Below are 23662 nucleotides of genomic sequence, written 5' to 3'. Positions count from 1 at the left end.
GAGAGAGAGAGAGAGAGAGAGAGAGAGAGAGAGAGAGAGAGAGAGAGAGAGAGAGAGAGAGAGACTAAGAACAAGAGAGAAGTGCATAAAGAGGATCGATGAACATGTGTATGTTTCTTTGATGGAATAACCCACAAATAAAATTTTGGTAAACTCAGTATTTCTACTAAATGGAGATGTGCATATCTAACACACAGGCATAAACGGATGAAAAGGAAGTTAATAGAGAGTCATTGCTATGCCATCAGCTCTGACTGCTTATTTTCTCCTTTCAAACAACACAGCAATATTTAAGTTTGGCTGCCTGAAATTACAGTTCCTGTCTACACATATCCAGATCAATGAAGGGGGGGAGAACTTGCTTGCTGGGTAAATCTAGATGTACTTTTCCTTTCACATACTCCAAGAAGAAACACCTGTCTCCTACCTTAATGAGGCCAACCCTAGGTAATAAGGGTTGCTCAAATGCATTTAGATTTTGCTCCAGCTGAGTTCCAACTTGAAAAAAAGTTTTGGGCGCATATGCTTTTTATGGATTTCCAATGAAATGCACAGAGCATGTGGGAAAGGATGAAAAGACTGTATACCAGTTTCCCCCTCATCTCTCTCTCTTTATCTATTATACAGTATACTTGTGTTGGATTTGCCTACTAGAATTAAGTCTGTATGGCCTAGTATCCAGTAATACAAGAAGTACACTGACTATGAAACCTCAACATGCTTAATCATAGTTGTCAAAGGTTTTTGCATTCTAGCACAATTTGCAATATTCATAATGTTTAGCCTTGAAACTATTTTGCCAAGGCATGCCTTTCCATGCAAAAATATAGTTGGATTTTGAATTTGGTTTAGAACTGATATGGATTATGTTGTAATGAACACTGGCCTTGATAATAATCCTTAATCTTAACCTTGTCCTTCATATATTTGCATGCAGTCTTGTTGTAATATTAGTTAAAAATAAGCATGTCTGAGACCATGCTGATTTACATATGCTTAGTGGTGGCCTGTGCATTTCACACCTAGATTTTCATGAAAAATGAGATTCCTACAAACGTTTATCTGACACTTTGTCTGATCCTTTTCTCCCTTGCCAAGACATTAAAGACTATTGTTATACATGTTTGGCTATTGATATTAATTTGGCATTTATATTGATGGACGGGTAGCCAGACAAGGTATTGTTTTACAGTCATGACAATTTATATTGATGTCTGACCATTCCAATCTTAACAATTCACACACATACACACACACACACACACACACACACACACACACACACACACACACACACACACACACATACTTTTCAAGCATTGATCTTATAAAAATAATAAACCGTATAACATTGTATAAAACTGTAAAGGGAGATATATTGTAAATTACAGATGTAAAATAGCATCTTCATGCAGATTTCCAAGTCTTTGTTGTTACTCCAACCCCAAGAATATTTTCCGCTGCTTTGTGCAAATCTCTGATAAAACAACTATTTTGACTGTCTATTTTTTCTTTGTTTTCTTTTGTTAGCACGAGCTGGAAACAGCTGTTTCTGACTAACTGAGCACTGCAACCACTTCATAGGGCATCACAGCAAGTGCTGCTTTAGCCAGTAAGAGTTTGTAAAGCAGGGGTCACCAACATGGTGCCCGCGGGCACCAGGTAGCCCACAAGGACCACATGAGTAGCCCGCAGGCCTTTTCTAAAAATAGCAGTTTCCAACTTTGTTAAACATGATCAGTGTCTTCACATAGATGAATATCATTAATTAATAATAATAACATATAATAAAACGTAAATTGAGCAAGTTTGTTATTTCAGATCAAACTGACAACTGTGTGTATCAAACTGGTAGCCCTTCACATTAATCGGTACCCAAGAATTAGCTCTCAATTTCAAAAAGGTTGGTGACCCCTGTTGTAAAGAATAATAAAACTAAGACTCACACAAGTGGGAAATAAAATCCTCCGATATATCGTTAGAATCCTGCACTTATTGGCTACATTTTCCATCAATCATTTTGTTTCCATTTTGTTGCTACTGGCTGTAAATAAAAGTTTGAAATGATTGGTGATGCATATTAAAAACGTCACGACACCTGCCTATAGAGTGAATACTGAAGCCCGAGATTCCGCCTCTTTTACTGTCGCTGTTGTTGTTGTTTTTCTTTTTTTTTAGTGTGTGGTCTTATTTGATTTGTAACACTATTGTCAGGGAGCACCCTGCTTCTCCTCCCATGCGCGCCCCACCCGCAAGGAGCTCCTGGCAATCCTACTGATTATTATCACCTGACACTTATTCCCGTACATATATAAACCCCTCACTCACCTTCCCTCACCATCCGTTATTGTTTTCTGTATGCCCTGTCTACTGTTGGACTCACTCACTAATCCTGCGCTACACTTCTGCCGAATCTTATTCTTGGATTACCCCGCAAACTTCTCTTCATTTGCTCGGGATATTGTGGACCGCGCTCCCAGAGTGCACCACGCATATCTCCCTCACAATCTTCTCACTACCTTTGTTGTTTATTGTTCTCTCTGCGTCCTTTTTATTAAAACTGCACCTATTTGTACTCCGGCTTCCGCCTCCGTTTTTGCCGCATGACAACTATATTCGCAACACTGATGACTAAGAGGTTAAAGCAACAGCAGTTCCCTTTGGGAACGCTTCCGTGTGTTCACGCTCTGAAACAATGTGTGCAATCAGTTAAAAATAGGATGTTGGCCATCACTGGTGGGGTGACGTCACGATCAGGAAGTATAAAACACACATGGAGCGAAGCCAGCGGCAGTTTATGTTTGTTCACGAAGCGCTCTGTGTGTATGTGTTGTTTTTGTCAATTGTTTGTCAAAGAAAAAAAAAAGAAAGCAACCAAGAAGGTGAAACACACTTTCCAGCTGTGTGTTTCTCTTTGCCCCCACTAGACAATCTTTACTTTTTATATCTCACACCTAGTTAAATTTACATATTTTGTTTAATATCTCCTCCCTCACAATTTACATACAGCAATAATTTTATGAGGCTTCGCATATCCCACCCTTTGCTTACGTGAAATTCCACTCATTTACAGGAGGCCTTATTTACCTCCATACGATTCTAATTTACATGTACAAAAAATATCTCTTGATGGTGACCTTTTCTTAAAAAATCCCCTGATGGTGCACTTTTGCACATAACAATGGAACAGCTCATCCACCGCAATATTTACATATTTTCTAAAAAAAAGTCTGCAAATCATCCTTTGTTTTGTTTTGTGTACACTTTGTATAGAAATGTGTTTTTTTCTAGTTTTACAAACCAGGCCAGCTCTTTTCTCCAAATGCTTTTCCTATTTTTCATAGCTCTCGTCTTTTACTTAGTTTTTCTTAAAATCTTCTTAAAATATATTTTTTATGCCATAATACTATTTTATTCGTGTCTTACTCTCATCCTGCCTGCATTTTAAGCTCATGCTCTCATAGAAACATCTTACTTTATGTGTATTTTGGACATTAGAGCTACATTAGATCGCTCTGCCTCGGACCTCCGCAGAGTGCTTCGCTCCGACTTGGACCGCCGCAGAGTGCGTCGCTTTGATTTGGACCTCCGCCGAGGGTGTCGCTCCATCTCGGACCTCTGCAGAGGGCTTTGTTTCGCCTCGGGCCGTGGCCAACCACAAGGATGTTTCAGTCAGCGGCAGTTCGCAACAAGCTCCGCTGTTCCCACCACTGGCACCCAACCTTCCTCAGATCTTTGGTGGTGCGGGCATGCCCAAGGCTTCCCTCTTCCAGACCTCCTCCTTCGACCCTGTACGGATCGCGGGACCCTCCTCGGAGTGCCCCGGCCCACCTAGCGAGGTGGTTTAGGCCATCAGGAGCCGCCCCTGGAGGGGGAGGTAATGTCAGGGATCCACCTGCCACGCCTCCATTGGAGGTTTTCACGCTGCCTCTTCCTGCTCTAATCGGCAGCACCTGTTCTGCATTACCTTTCCTCTTTAAAAGGTCCCAGTTATACCTCACTCACTGTCGGATCTACTTAGTTACCAAAGTGACCTACCGGATTACTGACCGCCAGCATTCCCTGCTGGTTTATGCTCCTTGTTCCGTGTTTTAGGATTATACTCGCTTTACGCATTATACCCACTTTATGGATTATTTAAGTACAGAACATAAACACAAGTCTGGGAGAGGTACGAACCATAACGTGGGTATAATCCAGAATGCAGGTATAGAGACATGATCGAGGTACTCTTGCTTCCTGCGTGCGGTCACTGCCGTGACAGTTGTGTTATTGTTAATTCTGTTGTTAAGAAATGGCAGAGAATCTGCAGAATGCCTTTGTAGTGTGCAGATTTGAGTCCTTTTTTTATTTATTTTTTTGTTTTTTTTCATTTTTTCCCAACTAATATTTCTATAAACCTTTGAGAAATCCGATTCTCTATCAACTCTCCAACTATGAATCATGAATAATGGCCACAATCTTCTTTCATCTTCTTCTATTATGAAATGATTTGGCCCTGGTCACTTAGTCCGGAGAAATAATAGCAGCCTTTTGCATTCAAATAGCCTGAAAGCAGGTTTCTCAAAGTCTTGCTGACTTTTGTGGGAAGAATGAGAACTTATATTATGCCAGCCATTGCGCAATGGAAAGGCGTAAACATATAATCAAAGAGACCCATAAAAACAAAAAGATAATGAAACTGTTGTGAAAAATGTAGCTTTTTTCACTGAAACATATTTTCTGCATTGCATTTTTTTTTCTTAATCTTTTTTTTTTACTTTTTATTTCTACTGTTTTAGCAAATAATGGATAATTCTTTATTATAAATGTAGTTAAATGCCACAATTCATCATAAGGGTCTTAATTATATTAATTACATTTAGGCAATTGCTTGACATTTTTCCCCTAATCGAATTACAATTTAAGCAATATACCAGATAAAATATAGAACTGTTAACAGAACTCAAGCAAGTGGAACATATCTATAGGTAGAACAATGTACAAATTGAAAATACAAATCATTCATATTTACATTATTTCAGTTATGTGGGATCTTTGACATGGCCTATTTTGCTTATATATTTATATTCACAAACAATAGTTGTTAGTACTTTACCCTCCCTAAAACCCATCAAATGCGTTAGTATCGAAATTAATGACAATTATAGTGCTAATTGTAATAACATTATCCCTGTTACATACAGGCTAAAAGGTAAATATGTTGCTATGTTGCCATTATAAAGATTAGATAAAGCAAATGTTAAATGCCACTCCATTAGCCAGTAGTCAAATAGCATTTACTTTTAATAAGCATCACTTGCTTACATTTTAATTATATATATTTTTCCATGAATATGTATTTATACATTTGCATTTTTCTTTTCTGTAAAAATTGCACACACAATTTCCCTTAATTTCAAATCATAATGAAAACCTGCAACATTCAAAAATGCACCAGGATGAAATGCAAAAAAATGCATGGAAAACCTCATTTTATGAGATACTAATATTGACTATTTCTATAATTTATATAGACTACTTCTATAGGTTTCTATAGTTGAGGCATAATAATGATGGTATTAAGAGGTGGGTTCATTCAAGTTGGACACCAATGATGGCCTAGGTGTAAAGCCTGCCACTGTTACATACATCACACAACAAAGACATTTCTAAAGGTTTGTTCCGATAAACAGCGAATATAATAGGCAGTAGGATTTCAATTTTGCCCATAGGACCTAAGTTGTGTTGATGTAAGGATGTGCTAATGTAAGGTTGAATTAACACATTTTGAAGCAGAATATTTTAAAATGCCTTGACAACTTAAGTCATGTTTTGAGAGTGCCATTCATTACATTGCAACATCAACATTGCACATTTATTATGACCCTTATGTTATTGTGTGTCTTATGTCTGTGTGTAATTGGCAAATTGAAAAATGTCATACCACTACCTTATGTTAACAAATATGCTCTCAGTGTGATGTCAGATTAGACACCTTTTGTAGCCTTACAAACCTTGATCTCAATGTTTCACCTAATACTGAAAATCAAAAGTTTATAATTCTTGACTTGTATATTAAGGATTATTTAAAAATATCAATCACTTCACCTAAAGCACTTGTTAATGACATTTTGAATGTGCAAAATAATTACATAACTATTTTTTAATAAATATTAAAGGTGCAGTAAGCTGCAGGGCATTAGCATTATTAGAAATACATTTCAAGCGTATCTTCGTGCCAGCAATACTTAGTGTTCTGTTCACACATGGCTGATCTGACACCAGTGCTTTAATGTAGCTGTGCTTACTTTGTGTGAAGCTACATGTTGCCAAAGGACAATGTTTATGTCAGTGGTTTTGAAACTTATGCAAGTATGTTCTAAAAGCTATTGTAGGAATTAAAGTACAGATGGTCCCCGAGTTACGTTGGTTCGACTTATGAGTTTATAATCTTATAATGATGATAGCAATACAATAAAATTGTAAAAATATCACGCAACAGGCACAGGCAGCAGCGTAGAATGTATAGTACATTGGACGTGCAGCTGGGATGAGCGTATCTCTCACCCTGTGAAATGCTCCACTCTCGCTAGAGGTCGATGGAGTAAAGTTGTCTCAGTGTGTATTTTTTTCTGTTTCAAACAGCAATTTTATTGATAAAAGCATGTCTTCTAAGTCTTCCAAGTGTGTCTCCTGTTTGTAGTGAAAAAAGAAGAGGAAGGCCATCAGTTTAGAGCAGAAAATGAAAATTATATATCAGCATGAAGCAGTAAAGACTGTCACAGTCATAGTATCATCTTCGACTTACGATATTTTTGACGACTTGGGGCAGTTGTAATGTATCTCCACTGTAAGTAGAGGACTACCTGTATTATACTTTTCTTCTTGTCGTGTTAATATTGTAACCTTGATATTCACAACAACTTCTGCAATGACATAGGGGAGATGGGAATTGCAGAATATTATTACTTAAATGGATATTTTTGATTACTTGCTCTTGACTTTAACTTGCCAGTCTTAACCAACACTGTGCTTTCCAGGGAAGCAAGGTGGAACTAATAATACAAAATATTGGTCAGCAAGTTGCCTGCAACAAAGTTGTCCTTAGTGTTGGTGCCTGTGAGAAAGGGTCACTGGTATTGTTTGATAACAGGCTTTTGTTTAGTTTTTCCCTGATTTAACTATGTTCGCACACAACACTATCAAGATGAGCCAATCAGCATGCTGAAAGTGATGCTCATGTGACCAGTTCTGCCGAGTCAAGCCGATTAGAATGTGTCCAAGGAAGCTTAACTGTGTTTGTATTTGATTTACCAAGTGTACTTTGATTGATGACAGTAAATGGAATATTCCCACATTGCTAATCATTTCTAGTGAATTTTCAAACCGGCACCTTATATCAAGCATGTTTTTCTAACATTTTTAATATAAATAGGAGAGAGTAACCATTAGCCAAACAATGTTTTAAAGCCTTAGGTGAGATCATGAACATGACCAATTGCCCCTAACACACCAACATAGCAAATTGTACCAATATGTACATTTCTAAATAGTAAAAAAAAAAAATTATTTCGAAATGTTTGTTAATTAGCTAATATGAGAGATAGCTGTAATCAATACTTAATTTAGACTGTACAGTTTAATACTACAGTAGCTGCTGTTGACTTTAAAAATTAAAAATCATTATCAAGCACCAATATCCAAATGTCTGTTTTACTTTTTCCTTTACTACATTTCATAAAGATAATATCACTAAAAATAATAATTATCACCAACAAACATTAAACTGGTTTTTCCACTTTTTTGCACTGGATCCTGTTTTGCTGAATGGAAGCAGTTAACATGAAGTGATAAGGGTGTTGACGGAATGTGAACACAATCATAATCATAAACTTGGATGTATGCAGGCTTCAAGGGCAATATTAATAATGCAAATTTATATTCTAGCATCATCATAAAGTCAGTGGAACAAAAAATATTTAAATGACTGTTATGACCTTATAACACTCACTATGAACTCCACACATCATTTTAGAGGTGGAATTATTGAAAAGCGATGCAGGTCGGCTGATGGCCTTCTTATAAATACGTACTCCTGAATATTTATCATGCTGCTTTTGTAATAGAATAAAGTAATAGTAAGAAAATCAGGTTGTGAGTCTGTAATTCTGCACCTATTTGAATGTGTGAACCCAGGCAGTGACAGCAGGCAGTTCTGCCTCACTGACCACATGAAAAGGACCCATCTGTACACACTCTTCTAAACGTATGGACCAGAGTCCTCCAAACCCAAGGTTAAACACACTCCAAGCAAAGAGTTTTCTTGGGTGGTGAAGTTCACAACACCTGGCAACTGTTGACAAGCTGCATAGGTCACTTTTGGTTAATGCGATGCATCGAATCAAAGCAATAAATAAAACCACAAATATTAATCTTAGCAAAGCTATCAATAGGCATTAAAGAAATAATTGTGCAAAAGGTTGATGATGAAATATAGACTGAATGACACATGGCTCTTTGGTCATGCTTTAAAAAGTGCACATTTTTCTCTTTATTATAATTATTGTGAAATACAACAGGTATGATACATTACTACAGTATGTCTAGACATGGAATTAAAGCAAAATAAATTATGAGTGACAGCTTAAAGGAAAAGCTGGTGACTCTGTTATTCTGATGCATCAGATGACTGCCTAAGGGTCATTTGTTCCCTTAAAAATAAAAGTCAATGTAAATCAATACCGAGTTATTCTGACCAATCTCCTTTTTTCCTATAATGAAGTAATACTATTTTGATAAGAATGCTCTCCATCCATTCATCATGCCAGTGCAGTTTTAGAGATTTGTAGAATTTGTACTGAATGTATTGAATCTGTTCTAGCAGTTCTCATTGGACCAAGAGCTTGCTTAAGCGCATTGTGTTTTTTTTCTTTATATTTCTCACTTCTTTTTAAAGTTTTTTTTTTTCCGAAGCAGAAAATGCAACGTTCTTACTTTGCTACTTGTTTTTAATAATCCAATTAAATGTTTACAAGCCACAACATACTTATTCTTATACTCTTATACTTATATATTGTTTAAAGCACTAAAAGATGGGTTTCTTAAACAAAACTACTACTACTACTACTAATAATAATAATAATAATAGTAATAATAATATTTAACACTTTTTTAGCCCCACATCTGTTCTGTTTTAACCTTTTCCAACGCCCTAAAAAAAAACAAAAAACACCACCACCACAAATAAAATCACATATTTACACACATTCTTACATTAAAGAATATAGGATTCAGAATATAGGACTCATTTAAATAATAATGTTACAATTTTTAGTAATGTTACATTTTAATGGGTATGGATGGGTTTCGGTAGTGCTTACAGCTGAGCAAGCATACGTAAAAATAGTAGCTCATACACAACTAAATTACATGAAAAAAAGATTTTGGTGTTATATAATCTTTATCATCCATACTTCAATGGAAAAGTATTGGTTGCAATTAAAATAATTACCGTTAAGCCTTTCTGATTAAATTAGTATTTGGATGAAATATGATATATCCTATATCATAATAGGGGTGACATAAATAGAGTATATAACCAGGTTATTAAAAAAATGGAGCAAGGCTCAAGGTTTAAAAGAGAGGGATTTATTACCTACATACATTTTTAAAGCAAAACATGTTTGGTTAAAAAAATTTTCAATGCAAATATTTTAAATGTCATTCTTACTTTTTACAGAACTGGATGCATCAGAAGAAAGAAAAATAAGAAAAAAAAAGAAATACAAAGTATTTTAAAAATAACATCATGACACCGAAAGTGTTGATTGGTAGGGCATCTGAGACTGAGACTAGTTTATACAGTGCCTCCAGAAAGTAATTATACACTTGACCTGCCTTTACTTGTTTTGTTATATGGGCATTTCAATTCCCTCTGAATTTCATATATATATATATATATATATATATATATATATATATATATATATATATATATATATATATATATATATATATATATACATACAGTGGAACCTCGGGTTACGAATTTAATTCGTTCCGGTACTTTATTCGTAACCTGAAAAGTTTGTATCCCGATACAAATTTCCCCATAATAATGAACAGAAACTTGGTAATTCGTTCTGGACAACCAAAATATTACTTAAATAAAAATAAAGCCAATATTCACTAATATTATTTACTTTTAACATGTTATATTAAAATCATACCACATAAAAACATACAAAAGAGGAAAAGATCTTTACGGGTACTTTCCTTTGAGAAGACTCGCTGCAGGAGACGGCGTTCGTAGAAGGGGAGGAGGAGAGTTATTGTTTGGAAGGAGAATCTTATTATATTATATTATTATATATTATTATATATTATATTATAGAATATTAAAGACAGTGTTATTAACACGACGCTGAGACAATTGTTGCATTAGAGGAAAATGAGAGCTGTTTCTTTAAGGCTACTATCAGTTGGTATTGAAGTCCAGAGTGAAATTCATTATGGGTATTGTACTTCAGAAAAGACTGTAACCCTGCTAATCTATCTTCATAAAAACAAGTAAAGTGGTTATGCATCGGCTAATGTTGTCCATCTCATCATTCCACGAGCATCAACTAACGAGTTGTTACGCTGCTGCCGGGAAAAGTTCAAGCGGATAAGTAACACGATGCTCTCGCTAGGGACACAGGACACTAACTGATGTGACGAGCTGCGTGGATAGAGCAAAAACAACCAACTTGCCTGCGATTTTTTGGTGAGCGACGTTTGTATCCCGATATATTGTTCGTAACCAGGGGCAAAGATTTTGATGAACTGCGATTCGTAACCTGAATTATACATATGCCAGGGCGTTCGTAACCCGAGGTTCCACTGTATATATATATAAGTTATATAAGTTTGGAAAAACCTTCTCATTCAAAGAGTTTTCTTTATTTTCATGACTATGAAAATTGTAGATTCACACTGAAGGCATCAAAACTATGAATTAACACGTGGAATTATATATGGAATTATATACATAACAAAAAAGTGTGAAACAACTGAAAAATGTCATATTCTAGGTTCTTCAAAGTAGCCACCTTTTGCTTTGATTACTGCTTTGCACACTCTTGGCATTCTCTTGATGAGCTTCAAGAGGTAGTCACCTGAAATGGTCTTCCAACAGTCTTGAAGGAGTTCCCCGAGAGATGCTTAGCACTTGTTGGCCCTTTTGCCTTCACTCTGCGGTCCAGCTCACCCCTTAACCATCTCGATTGGGTTCAGGTCCGGTGACTGTGGAGGCCAGGTCATCTGGCGCAGCACCCCATCACTCTCCTTCTTGGTCAAATAGCCCTTGATGCCTCAGTGTGACTCTACAATTTTCATAATCATGAAAATAAAGAAAACTCTTTGAATGAGAAAGTGTGTCCAAACTTTTGGTCTGTACTGTATATATATATATATATATATATATATATATATATATATATATATATATATATATATATATATATATATATATATATATATAAAAGATAGTACTTTTATTTACAGATTAATGCTATGTTTACATATTTAGATTTTGCCATTTTCTTTTATCTTCCAGTACAAACTTTTTCCAACTTTGGTGGACAGAAAGTTTGTCATTTATTTTTATTTATTTATTTATTTTTTAGAATGTAGTAGACTTAATTAAAAAAAAAAAAGAAAAAAAAAAAATATTTTCTCAAGTCATTCTTATGTAGTTTTGGCCCTCCTTTGCATATATTTTTACCCGAAATACAGATTGCCCATGCACCCAATTTTGCCTAATCAAAAAGTTTTAATAATATTGAAATCTTTTAAAAGATATTTAAAAATTTAATAATAATTTAAAAAAATGTCCTCCTAACAACTTCATCTCAAATTTTCAGAAACAGCTGCTCTGTTACCATGACAGCGTGGCTGATCTGATATGCTATCTTAGCTGCCAGACATCTCAAAAGTAAAAAAAATGCATTTTGCAAGTATATTTCTGGACACACATCAATTTTAAATTAAGACAGGTGTACCCCGTGGAGCATAATTCATATGAGCTCGTGAAAATCAAAAAGCTAGTGCTAATTATGAGTGTTAAAAGAAAAGGAGGGATGAAAATGTATTAATTTAGCAGATTTTAGAGTAAATAATTAATTCAGAGTGTTTTTCTGTAGAGACGTACTACAAAATTAGCAAAAAATTTAAATCTCCACCCCAATATGCTTATCTTAAGGTATGCATTACAGTAGAAAGAGAAATACAGGAAGTCCGCGACTTACAATTGAGATACGTTCTGATGACTCCATGTTGTGTATTATATTGTAAGTAGAGACATGGCCTGGTCAAGCCTTTCCAGGATTCTTATAGAATGGTAATCAGTATGGCGTAGTATGCTGTAATTTGTTAATAATTTAACAAAACGCAGTACATAATTTGGCAAAACAGAGCAATTTACAGTACTGTAATGTATAAAAGTACAGTACGAGCACCAATGCGGGTGTATAGATGAGCACCGGTAGGTGAGTGGAGAGCAGAGCCGGACAAAACTACTCATTGCACTTTGTTTTGGTGTCCAGCAACGCAGATAAATAGTAGAGAGACACGAGCTAAAATTGGGCTTGGAAACACCAAAGACACAAAAAAAATACTTGCTCTATCACCGAGACAACTGAACTTTGTCGACCGCTGGCAAGAGTAAAGAATCTCACAAGGTAGGGGATGCGCACACCCTGGCAGCGTATCATACCGCATGTACACTGCTATGTTTGTCTGGCAATAAAATTTTTACAGTTTTGTCGTATTGCTATCATAGTTAAAAGATTGAAAAATAAATACTTTCTGGAGACAATGTACATGGCAGTCAGTATATGAAATAATGAGTGAGAGAGACATTTACAAAAGGTGCATGTCAGCAAAAAGACAAATGCGACTCTCGCTTATGGCTAAGTACCTTTCCAATCTGGAGGGCAGCTGCATGCATTAATTATGTTTAATAGCTTTGTTTGGACCTTTTTTATTATATTATCTTTTTGACACCAACTACATATCCATCAACATACAAATCTAAAGATCTATGCACAGGTCCACAGCCTAAAGCTCATAGTAAAAACTTTAGTACTTGTAATTCAAGTTGTTTCCATGTAAAGATAAAAATACATTCAATACAGAATACATTTTTTTTCCCAAGAATTTACTATTAACCCTACAGTTAAAGTTACATTTAGGGAAAAATTTTCTTTCCAAAAACACATTAAATACATTATACTCGAAATCAGTGGTCCCCAACCTTTTTTTGAGCCACAAACTGGATTAATGTCGGACAATATTTTCACGGACCGGCCTTTAAGGTGGGGACCACTGCTCTAAATAACAGCGATGGATGAAGTACACCATTTCTGTATTTAAATAAACATATACATCTCCTGCTTGCAATGTTACTGTAGCAAAGTCTTTTTGGGTAAAAACAAAAAAAGCTTGCATTTAAATGTACTTTGTTATAAATTGTTAAAGTACAAATTTTTTAGTTTGTTAAAAAAATGTATTTATTAGCTATATTTAAATTTTCTATGCAATGAAATTTTTTTTCTGCCCTATTTTTTCTTTTTAGTTTTTCTGAATGTCATGCCTTTTTAAGGAGAGAGTTTTCTATTGCTATTGGATACAGTGAGAGGACACCCACTGGAGGGGGGTGTGCCCTGAAGCACATCCTGTGGCAGGATTAACAGCCTGACCGCCTGATGGTGCTGAGGAGGGACGGGCACCGTGTAATGAGGTGTACACCGCCCTCCTAAGGTTGAGGCCCTCTGGTTTTCAGGGCCTGCACGACCCTTAGGTCCGCCGGCTCCTTGGGCTTGGGCCTAGAGTGGCAATGATCTGCCTTTGGGCTGAGGCTGCCCCCGCCCAGCGGCCCCTTGGGGGGCGTCGAGAGTGATACCGCTAAAATGCCGCTGACTGCTTCTTGTCCTACTGGAACTTGCCGACGACCGCCCCCTATGGCGTCGCCAAACAAGCCAGAAGGGGCCATCAGGCCGTTTAGCATGAAAGTCCTGATCCCCCAAAGGGCTATGTTAGCCCCAGAGGTGAATCCCTCGTACATCTCCCACAGCGGGTCAGCCTGGTATGCCTGCAACACAAATCATGTGTGGGCAACCCGCTGCCGTGTAAGCCTTGCCCACGAGAACCAAAGTGGCTCGCAACGGTTAAGTGGGCAGTACTGGGGCCTTGATGCTACACCTGGGGAGAGATAGCTAGCTAGCGTCTCTTCCACCCGTGGCAACGTCCCATAGCCACACTCCTTCGTCCCCATGACGTTCGCATACAGTGAGGTTTGTGGGGTGAAAAGACTATCCCAGGACCTGGACACTTCAGTGTGCAGATCTGGGAAAAAAAAGGCATACTTCCGCTTCTCGTCCTGCCAAGCTAGCTCGAGCTTGAACACAGCCCGCGTCACTAACTCCAGGAGCTCCTCGTACAGCACAGGCTGGGAGGAGTCCGTGGGCTCGCTAACTTCCATAATCTCTCCCTCCTCAGAGAAAGAAATGTGGAGCGCCGTGCTGCTCGCGCTGGGGGAAGAAACCGCCGAAGGGCGTGCTTCCTCCAGGGAGCGAGTGCCAGACCCGGCAGGTGAGGCGTCTCTATGCTCTTCTGTCAGATCCGCTTGCAAACCCCACGACATTCCCCTGGCATAGCCTACTGGTCGTGACCTCACCCCGGCCGGATTTCACACGTGATTCAGAGCTTGAGCAACACAGAACCGTTCTCAAAGCGTTTCGATGTAGCTCGAGTTCCTGAAAGGGAACTAGACTATCATTCTCATGAAGGAAGTCGTTAAATTCAACTCTGAACTACATTATAAAAATAATAATTCAGTGAGGAAGACAATAATAAAACTTAATCTATACATAATTTAAGATTTTATTTTTAAGATTTTTGTATGGTATTTCGCCTGTTCGGCCAATGCTATCACAGTCAATAGTTTGCAAAGATATTCATTCTGTTTCCATATTCTCTGTTGTATGGTGTCCGTGACAAGTGTTTCAGTCTGCCTCATGCTGCGCTGTCTCAGCAGGTAATACAGCAGCTAATGGAGACTGTCAAAGAACATGTTCTTATTTTATATCATTTTGCCTTGAAATGAATCTCTGTATTAAATACATACTCTGAACATGACTCTGAACTCTAAACATGAGCATGACTAGGTTGAAAAGGGAAAAAAGTTTACAAAGTGCTAGAACTGTACTAAAACAGTACTAAAACTTGAACGAGACACAATAACAGCAGCAGTACAGAACAATAGCTGTTTTATGGCTTTCAACCCATAACTTTTCTGGATTGCTTTTAGGACTGATAATGAATTTATATATGAAATAAAAAAAAATTCAATGCAGGAAATATATATTAAAGGCACTTCTATTACTAGACAACATCTATTACTTGTCTTTTTGAGCAATATCATCTTTAAATGATAAACAGTAAAACACAAAGTGTCTTCTTTCCAAATATATCTAAATTGTTTATGTAAATTGTTTAATTTAATTGTTTCTAAATTGTTTAATTGTTTATTCACCTTTGTCACGAACAGACAAAACATCACATTTACATTTAGGTAGTTCATTTTCAGCTGTGAGTCCCAAAACTGGGGCGAATATTAACATGATAAGAGCATTTGTGAAAACAGACACCTTTATTTTGATTAGATAATCATTTATAACAGCAGTTCTGACAGTTCATTTGGTTGCAACAAAGTTTTTTTGTGGCTGAGGGAGTTGTATTTTGCATTTTGTGTGCTATCTGTAACAAAGCAATATACGTTTGTTGTGTTAACTTGATAAAATATTTGCCATCTTTTATGCAATCTTTGGCAAATTTGTGTGATATAGAATTAATGCAATTCTTAAGAACTGTCATTATCTGTATAGACTGTAGACATTTTTTACCTATTTTGATGTCAATTTATAGACATTCCATATTTTGTAAGAAGTTTTTCAGTGAACATTTTCCACAACATCTTTCGTGTTCACCTAAGAATGATTATGATTTCCTAACATTATTAAACTCAATAATACACCTCTGATAACCCCTAAATGTCTGACTGAAGAGCACTAAAACAATAACACAGTGGTCCCCAACCCCCGGGCCACGGACCGGCACCGGTCTGTGGGTCAATTAGTACCGGGCTTCACAGAAAGAATACATAACTTACATTATTTCTGTTTTATTTATTACATTATTTAATGTTTTATTTCGGAAAATTTGCGGATTCTCTCCGCCACATGTCTATGACTCACTCTTGATGCATGTCAAGATGCTTCGGTCACATGTCTTACCTACATCCTAGGGGCTGCTCAGGCCGCTAACACATAATACATTACCGCTAATTTGAAAACCCCCAAGCTAGCAAAATTAACAAAAAACAACACAGTGGATTCACATTTATTATTATATTTAGAAAATACCAGTTTATATGCCGGTCGTATCATTTTATTTAGTCATATTTATCCGCCACACCTTAAAGGTCGGTCCGTGAAAATATGGTCTGACATGAAACTGGTCTGTGACGCAAAAAAGGTTGGGGACCACTGCAATAACATAAACAAAAACACCCACTTACACAGGTCTTCAATTTTACATTAGAGGTAAAGTGTGCAGGGTACAGGTTCATTGCTGAAGCTTAATTCCACCTTTCATCCTCATGCTCTAACCAAAAATTACAAATAGCACCAGATTGGTTATGCTGTCTTCTCAGTGGATGCTCGTTCATAGATGTTTACTTTTCAGCTGGTCCACAACGCTTCTAGTCTTTTTGTGTTGTGTTTGATGTACATGCCCTATTTATTGTTAAACTGGAAGTAATATAATTGTTAGATGTTGGCTAATTGATGAAATTTAGCAAAATAAATTCCCTATATATGAACCATTTTGGGACACTCTATAGAATGATTCACTCCTTTACAATGTCATCTGAGCTAAATTTACATTTAAATTTACATGTGCTGTTTTTGTGTCCCAGTTTAGTTTTACAAGGTTTTATTCTGACTAGCTCTTGAACACCATGACAGAATACATTTTATATAGCTAGATCTAGTCACTTGACTGAAATCAGTGAGATTAAAGATAAACTTAAACTTAAAGATAGTTTATGGTCAAGTTGCTACTTTGCTGCAAAAAAAAAAATAATCTGTGTTTAGGATACCAATTGGTGATCCATATCCTGCCCTGTGGGCTATGAAGTCTAGTTAAAGGACACTCTTGTGAACAAGCATGAATACATACTTCTTAGAAGGAGTTTGATGGTTGCACATCATCAAATTGCCACTTGCTGTTAATGCAGTCAGTCTCTGGAGATGTCTTTGACAAACCACATTAAACACTGTGGAGGGTCAATGGTTAAGACACTGTTACTGATCAGAAAGTTGGGAATTTAAACCCCAGCACTGTTAACCAGGGGTGGGTATGATGGTTTTGACCCCTACCTCCTATTAAGCTGGAATATGTGAAGAAAATAATTTCACTGTAATGCAATGTATACATATATGTAAGGCTTCTTCTTTCTACTAAAGGCAGCCCAGCTGTAAACTTTTCCAGGACTTGACTAATACAGTATGTCCAGACTCTCTTTTTAGCTTACTATTAAAAAGTAAAGGAACAAGCAGTGTGGTGTGTATATATATATACCAATGTCATTTTCAGTCTTCATACCTCTTAATTATCACATTAATGCGCATCTACCAATTGGCTTCTGCAAAGTTGAAATGTGTGAGAGACAGGAAGTCAATCAATAGCTCATGATGGGCCTGTCGATAATGTAACTGGGCTATGGGGGAAGCCATGTTGAAGCACAGCAGGTGTCTTTGAACTGATTAGCAGAACTCTTTGATCTATAAAAGTGTGTGTGTGTGTGTGTGTGTGTGTGTGTGTGTGTGTGTGCTGGAGGAGAGAGAAGGGAAGAGAGAGTTGAGATGAGATAAGGTAGGGTAGAGAAGCAACAAACATTTATTCATTGGCAAAAGATTTCTTCTCTGGCAAAATAGGTCTCTTAGTGAGGCTGAAATACATGCAGACGTGTTGTAAGATATTTTTGCAAATACACCCAAATGCATATGGAGATTGCGAATGCAAGGACATACACAAACAGACAGAAACAAACAAATGAGGACTGCTTGGACAGGTGGTACCATTAATGGCACTGTGAAATGCAGCTTCTAGTCTGCAATGGAAAAAAAGAGAAGAAAAGCAGACAGAAATACACACACAAACACACAAAGAGAGAAAGAAAAGAGAGAGCGCGAGAGAGAAAGAATGATTTCACTACAGCCAAGGTTATTTCAAGTACACACTCATATCCACCCATCAAAGTGAACAGCACATTTCAATTAAATTAACCTGAGTGGATTTGAGCATTCGTGGTCATAACTTTTAATTTTCCTCCTAAATTCAATCAATTAAGGCATCTAGTGTAGGATTGAAAAATAGCCTATATCGTACCCTGCCTAGTTAGAGATGTCATGAGAGCAACCAGCATTTCTTTTTGAATTTCCTACCACCCAATCCACACACACACACACACACACACACACACACACACACACACACACACATACACACATACACACACACACACACACACACACACACACACACACACACACACACACAAGCACACAAATACTTAGCAAACCTGGTCACGATTACAGTGTCACACAAGTCTAACATCTTCTAGACGATTTCATTTATGAAACAAAATGAAAAACAAGGGAATGGTCCTGTCGGCTGTGCCTTTCCCACTTTTAATTAGCTTTTTTTCTGTTTCTGTTTCTTTCTGTCTTCCATCCTTTTAACAAACACCCTCCCTTCCCTCCAAAACACCTAAAACCCCCACCCACGTTTCCATCTGAAGAAAATACAATAAAATACGATGGATGACAGAGAGAGAGAGAGAGAGAGAGAGAGAGAGAGAGACCCTGAACACAGTGGCCCTGAGCAGTCAGGCAGAAAGGTGGGATGACACTCATTCATTCTGGCCAAGGAAGAAAGGATGGCACCCATTTGTTTCATCTTGGAAGGAGGTGGTCGGAGTGATAATGAAATCATAAGAGTAGATGACACTACAGTGGAGCGAGGGCTAGCATCTCTCATCCTGATGCTGTGGAGAAAACTGCATCATTGTGTGTGTGTGTGTGTGTGTGTGTGTGTGTGTGTGTGTGTGTGTGTGTGTGTGTCTTTTAGTCTTTTTGTACAGTTATTTATTTTTGTCCATTAAAAGAAAAAAGAAAACAATAAATTATTAATTAATAATATTAAACAATCTAGACAATATGGATATCATTACACAGCAAAATGTGGTATTTTGGAGATTATTTGCTCATCCATACAATATCATGATTCAGATTTTTTTTTTTTTAATTGCCCACTGGTTTATTAAGGACACAACAATACAGACACTGGAACTGGGTTTTATCCAAACACTGACTTGCATTTACTTGTATTTATTTAAAGAAATGGGAAATATTATGTTGTTCAATGCTAGGGTATACTGCTGTGTAATGAACAAATGTCACAAAAGAAAAGCGGTGTGGATATAACTCACTATTAATGATCAAAGCAAAGCTTTGTAAACTTTTGCTCTGTAAAATTATCAAAAGGGGGAACTACAGCACTTTGCTACAGTGGTAGTAACTCAGCAAGAGGACTTCATTGCTAGAAGCACAACAGCAGCAATAACACAGGCTAAGAGTGAAAACTCAGTGAGGTCAGTGAAAATTACATTCTTTACCTAGTAAGATGTTCTTGAAGACAAGCCAGTGTCAAACATTGACAATAAGGGATTCTGATACAAAACATCCTTTACTTACGGCTTTACAAAAATGTTGTCTTGTTTTTTCTCAAAGTGAAAAAAAAAAAAAAATTGATCTCCACTGAAAATATTGATGTCATTTGACAGATTCCCTTATCAAGAGCAATTTACAACTGATAAGTCAAGGAACATAACTAGCAGCTTGGTGGTGCCAGGATTTGAACTCATAACCTTCTAACAAAAAGGCCCACATATTCACCACTGAGCTACTGCTAACCCAACCCCAACTTCACCAAACTTCATCCAAGACTAGTTGCTAATACACATCGCTTAAATTGACTCACTAATGTTTTAAAGAATGATTTTAGTATCTAAAATGAGCAGAAAATGAGATTCTAATTACCACTGTTTAAAACAGGGAAACATAAACAGAGCTAAATAAAATGTTTTCTGATGTCAGTGAATTAACAGTAAAGGTCAAATCACAAAACCACACTGTCTATATGCTTTGCACTTTAAATAAAATTATAACCAACTGTTTATATCTGAGATGCAATTCACACAGGTCTTCATTTCTAATGTAACATCTAACATTTTTGTTATGTTTCTAAGCAGCAAAATCTTTGGTGGTACCTAACTGTAAAGGGAGACTTTCAGGCTAATGAACATTACAGCACATGTCCTTCACATATCCTAGCTTATTAGAAGGCTGGAGTCAAACCACAGGTCAGCCAAGATACTGCAGACCTGGAGCAGAGAGGTTTAAAGGCCTTGCTCAAGGGCCCACCAGTGGTAGCTTGCTGGTGCTAGGGCTTGAACCCAGACCTTTTAATTAGTAATCCAGAGCTTTAACAATAGAGCTACCACATCCCTAACTAGGAATGCTTTCATGAGTTCATTGTACTATAAGTTCATTTCGAACTAGTAAACTGCATTCGTTAAACAGATTAAAGAGTAACGTTTATTTATTTATTTATTTATAAATATTATGAGCTTATAAATGAGAGAAACTGTGTCAACTTAAATTTTAACATAATACAGTTTGGAATAATGTAAAATTTACTTTTGGTGTATGGCCCTCAATCAAGTTTAATTTTTTTTCACTGAAAAAAATTGGGGCACCTCTGTTTTATATGTTGTGATGCTTATTTTATACTATGGATAAGAAAAAAAAAGAAAAAATCCTTTTAGGTGAGTGATTTTGTTATTAGAAACAATTAAATGACATTAACAAATTAAAGGACAAAGCAAGCTTAGCCTAATTCAAGTGGCCTTTTTTTAATTTCATCATATACAGTTAGAACAATGTAGAGTTAAATAAAACCACTTTCATGTAGGATAAGGTGCTACACAGAACAACATAGAGTTACATGTGACAACACAGAACAAGCTAAACCATTATCAGACCTACACACAGGACTAAATAAATGTAGAAATAAAGTAAAATGCATTGTTAAAAAAATCTCATCATTACTGTATATGTATGCATTTTAGTGTCTTAGCAACATAATTTTAAATGCAAAGTTGCAAAGATGGTGTTCATTTACAGTATATGTGAACGTGTATGTATAAAAGCCCATTTTTTTGATGTTGAGGAATGACTGACTATGACTGTTATGTAATGACTGTTACACAGTCTGCTTCCAAGGGGGAAACTAAGAGTGTGTGTGTGAGGGTTGTGTGTGGTCATCCATAATGCTGGTGGCTTTGCGGATGCAGCGTTTAGTCTAAATGTTCATTATAGATGGAAGAGAGACCTCGATCCCCGAACTTGCTGTGATGCAGCTGCTCGTGATGCTCTCAATAGTTTCCCTGTAGAAAATTGCTAGAATCGGTGGTGGGAGCTGGGGTTTCCTAAGCCTTCTCAGAAATCAGAGACACCGGTGGGCTTTATTAGTGATAAGAACTCGAGAGCCAATGTGAGTAAAGTGACCATCTTTTTTTAAACTAGGCTTAATTCCGTTCATTAATAAACCTTAAACAGTAAATATCTATTCAAACACTATTTATATTTTAACAAAGTGTCCTTGTTGCTTGAAAATAAAAATGGTATTACTGCATCCTATATTTAGTGGGAGAGAAAACACTATAACACCAACGAAAAAAAAGAAAAGAGAGGGTAAAAGGTCAGCCACTGTGCTACTGCAGTTACTGTAAGAATCTCTGGAGATACAATAAGGATCTCAGTAATGAGTAGTGTCAAGAACAGGTAATGAGTGAGTACATTTACCTGTAAAGAACCGAACAAGGAAATATAGCCAGTGTGTGTCTTGCAGTGAGCTTCTGAGTGACAGAAAGAGAGCTAGTGCCATGTTAGAAGCTCACAGAGTCTTCCTGAGCCTGTGTGATGAGTGTACCTTAGTTATTTCTTTAATTCTGCTCTTTTATCCTGGTGTTAAAAAGCACAGAATTGCAAAAATGCAACAACAACAAAAAAAACCCTCAACATGATATCACACTCACAAGGGTATCACAATAAGGCTGACAGTGGTGTGTACTGTATGAACAGGTAGCCAGGGGGATAAAAACCTTAAGCACAGGTGAACACAGTTATGGAATGGAACAATTAGTTGTGACACAAAACCAAACCAAAAGTAAAAAACTGAAACATAAGCAGAAGTAGGAGATAATACACTATACTAGATAATGTGCAGATATAGAAATACATGAATATAAAATCTAAATGGTTTAAACATTGATTTGTCATGAGCAATACAGCATTGCACAACATCTCAGCATCTCTAAATATGGCAGTGGTCTAGGAGGACCAGCAAAGCCTTTTCTCTATCAGAATTAGTGACTGTTTTCATATATTTTTGTCCATGAATAAGTATGAAAGTATTCCCATTAGTTATTTTCTACATTTCCTAGTTTTTCTCTGTGTGCTGCTTCCTGTAGTGTCTGTTTATGTTAGAGTTTTTTTATCCAGTCATATTTCAGCCTTATCATCACGTGTTGCCATGGTCAAAATCTGCAGTGAGGTTGATTTATGTAAGACACCACTTAAGGACAGATGTGAAATGCATTGCCCATAACTGGGATATGGCATTGTTGATAGTACATTAGTATACTATTTCTCTTTCGTATATAGTCAGTACATAAGTGTGGGTTTTTTTCAAACAATTAAGACAAAGTAAGGGTTTGAAAAGTAAGTGTTTGAAATACACCTCAAAATCATTCCTGAATCAGGAAATGAATATGAACTAACAAGCAGAGGTACTTTTTCTAAACTGTCATCAGTACAGTATTTACTGTAACTGATCAGACAACTGCAAAATTAAACAAAGACAGTAGCTATTTTGGTCGATTTCTTTTATCAAAGGAAGCATACATACAAATGAGAAATGATACATTTAATCCTGTCTGTATAGGTCATAACATGTCAGAGCTGTCGGAAAAGAAAGAAAGAGGAAGATGGAGTATGATTTTTTTTATTAAAATATAATAGATATATTTATTTTGCATTAATATACACATAACTACAGACACACTATCTCCAAGCACTCACATGCCCACATTAATTTATTATTCGTAGTCAGCCAGATGAGGATGGGTTCCCTTTTGAGTCTGAATCCTCATACCATTTCGAGGACTTTTTCCTTGCCATAGTTTTCCATTGGCTTGCTTATTAAGGATAAACCTATAGGCACCAATATATTCATAAAACCTACTTATTTCTGTAAAGCTGCTTTAGGACAAAGTCTATTATTAAAAGGGCTATGCAAGTAAAATTTCATCTGACTGAATTTTTTTTTTTTTTTTTTTTAATGTACTGTATATCTCACACAAATCCAAAAACAGTGCTCTGTATACTTTACCCACTGCACTGTAAGTGTTCACACACACACACACACACACACACACACACACACACACACA

The sequence above is a fragment of the Silurus meridionalis genome, chromosome 20 (assembly GCF_014805685.1).
Source record: "Silurus meridionalis isolate SWU-2019-XX chromosome 20, ASM1480568v1, whole genome shotgun sequence".
In the NCBI taxonomy this organism is placed as follows: Eukaryota; Metazoa; Chordata; class Actinopteri; order Siluriformes; family Siluridae; genus Silurus; species Silurus meridionalis.
The sequence above is the reverse complement of the archived record's forward strand: the minus strand, read 5'-3'. Positions refer to the sequence as shown.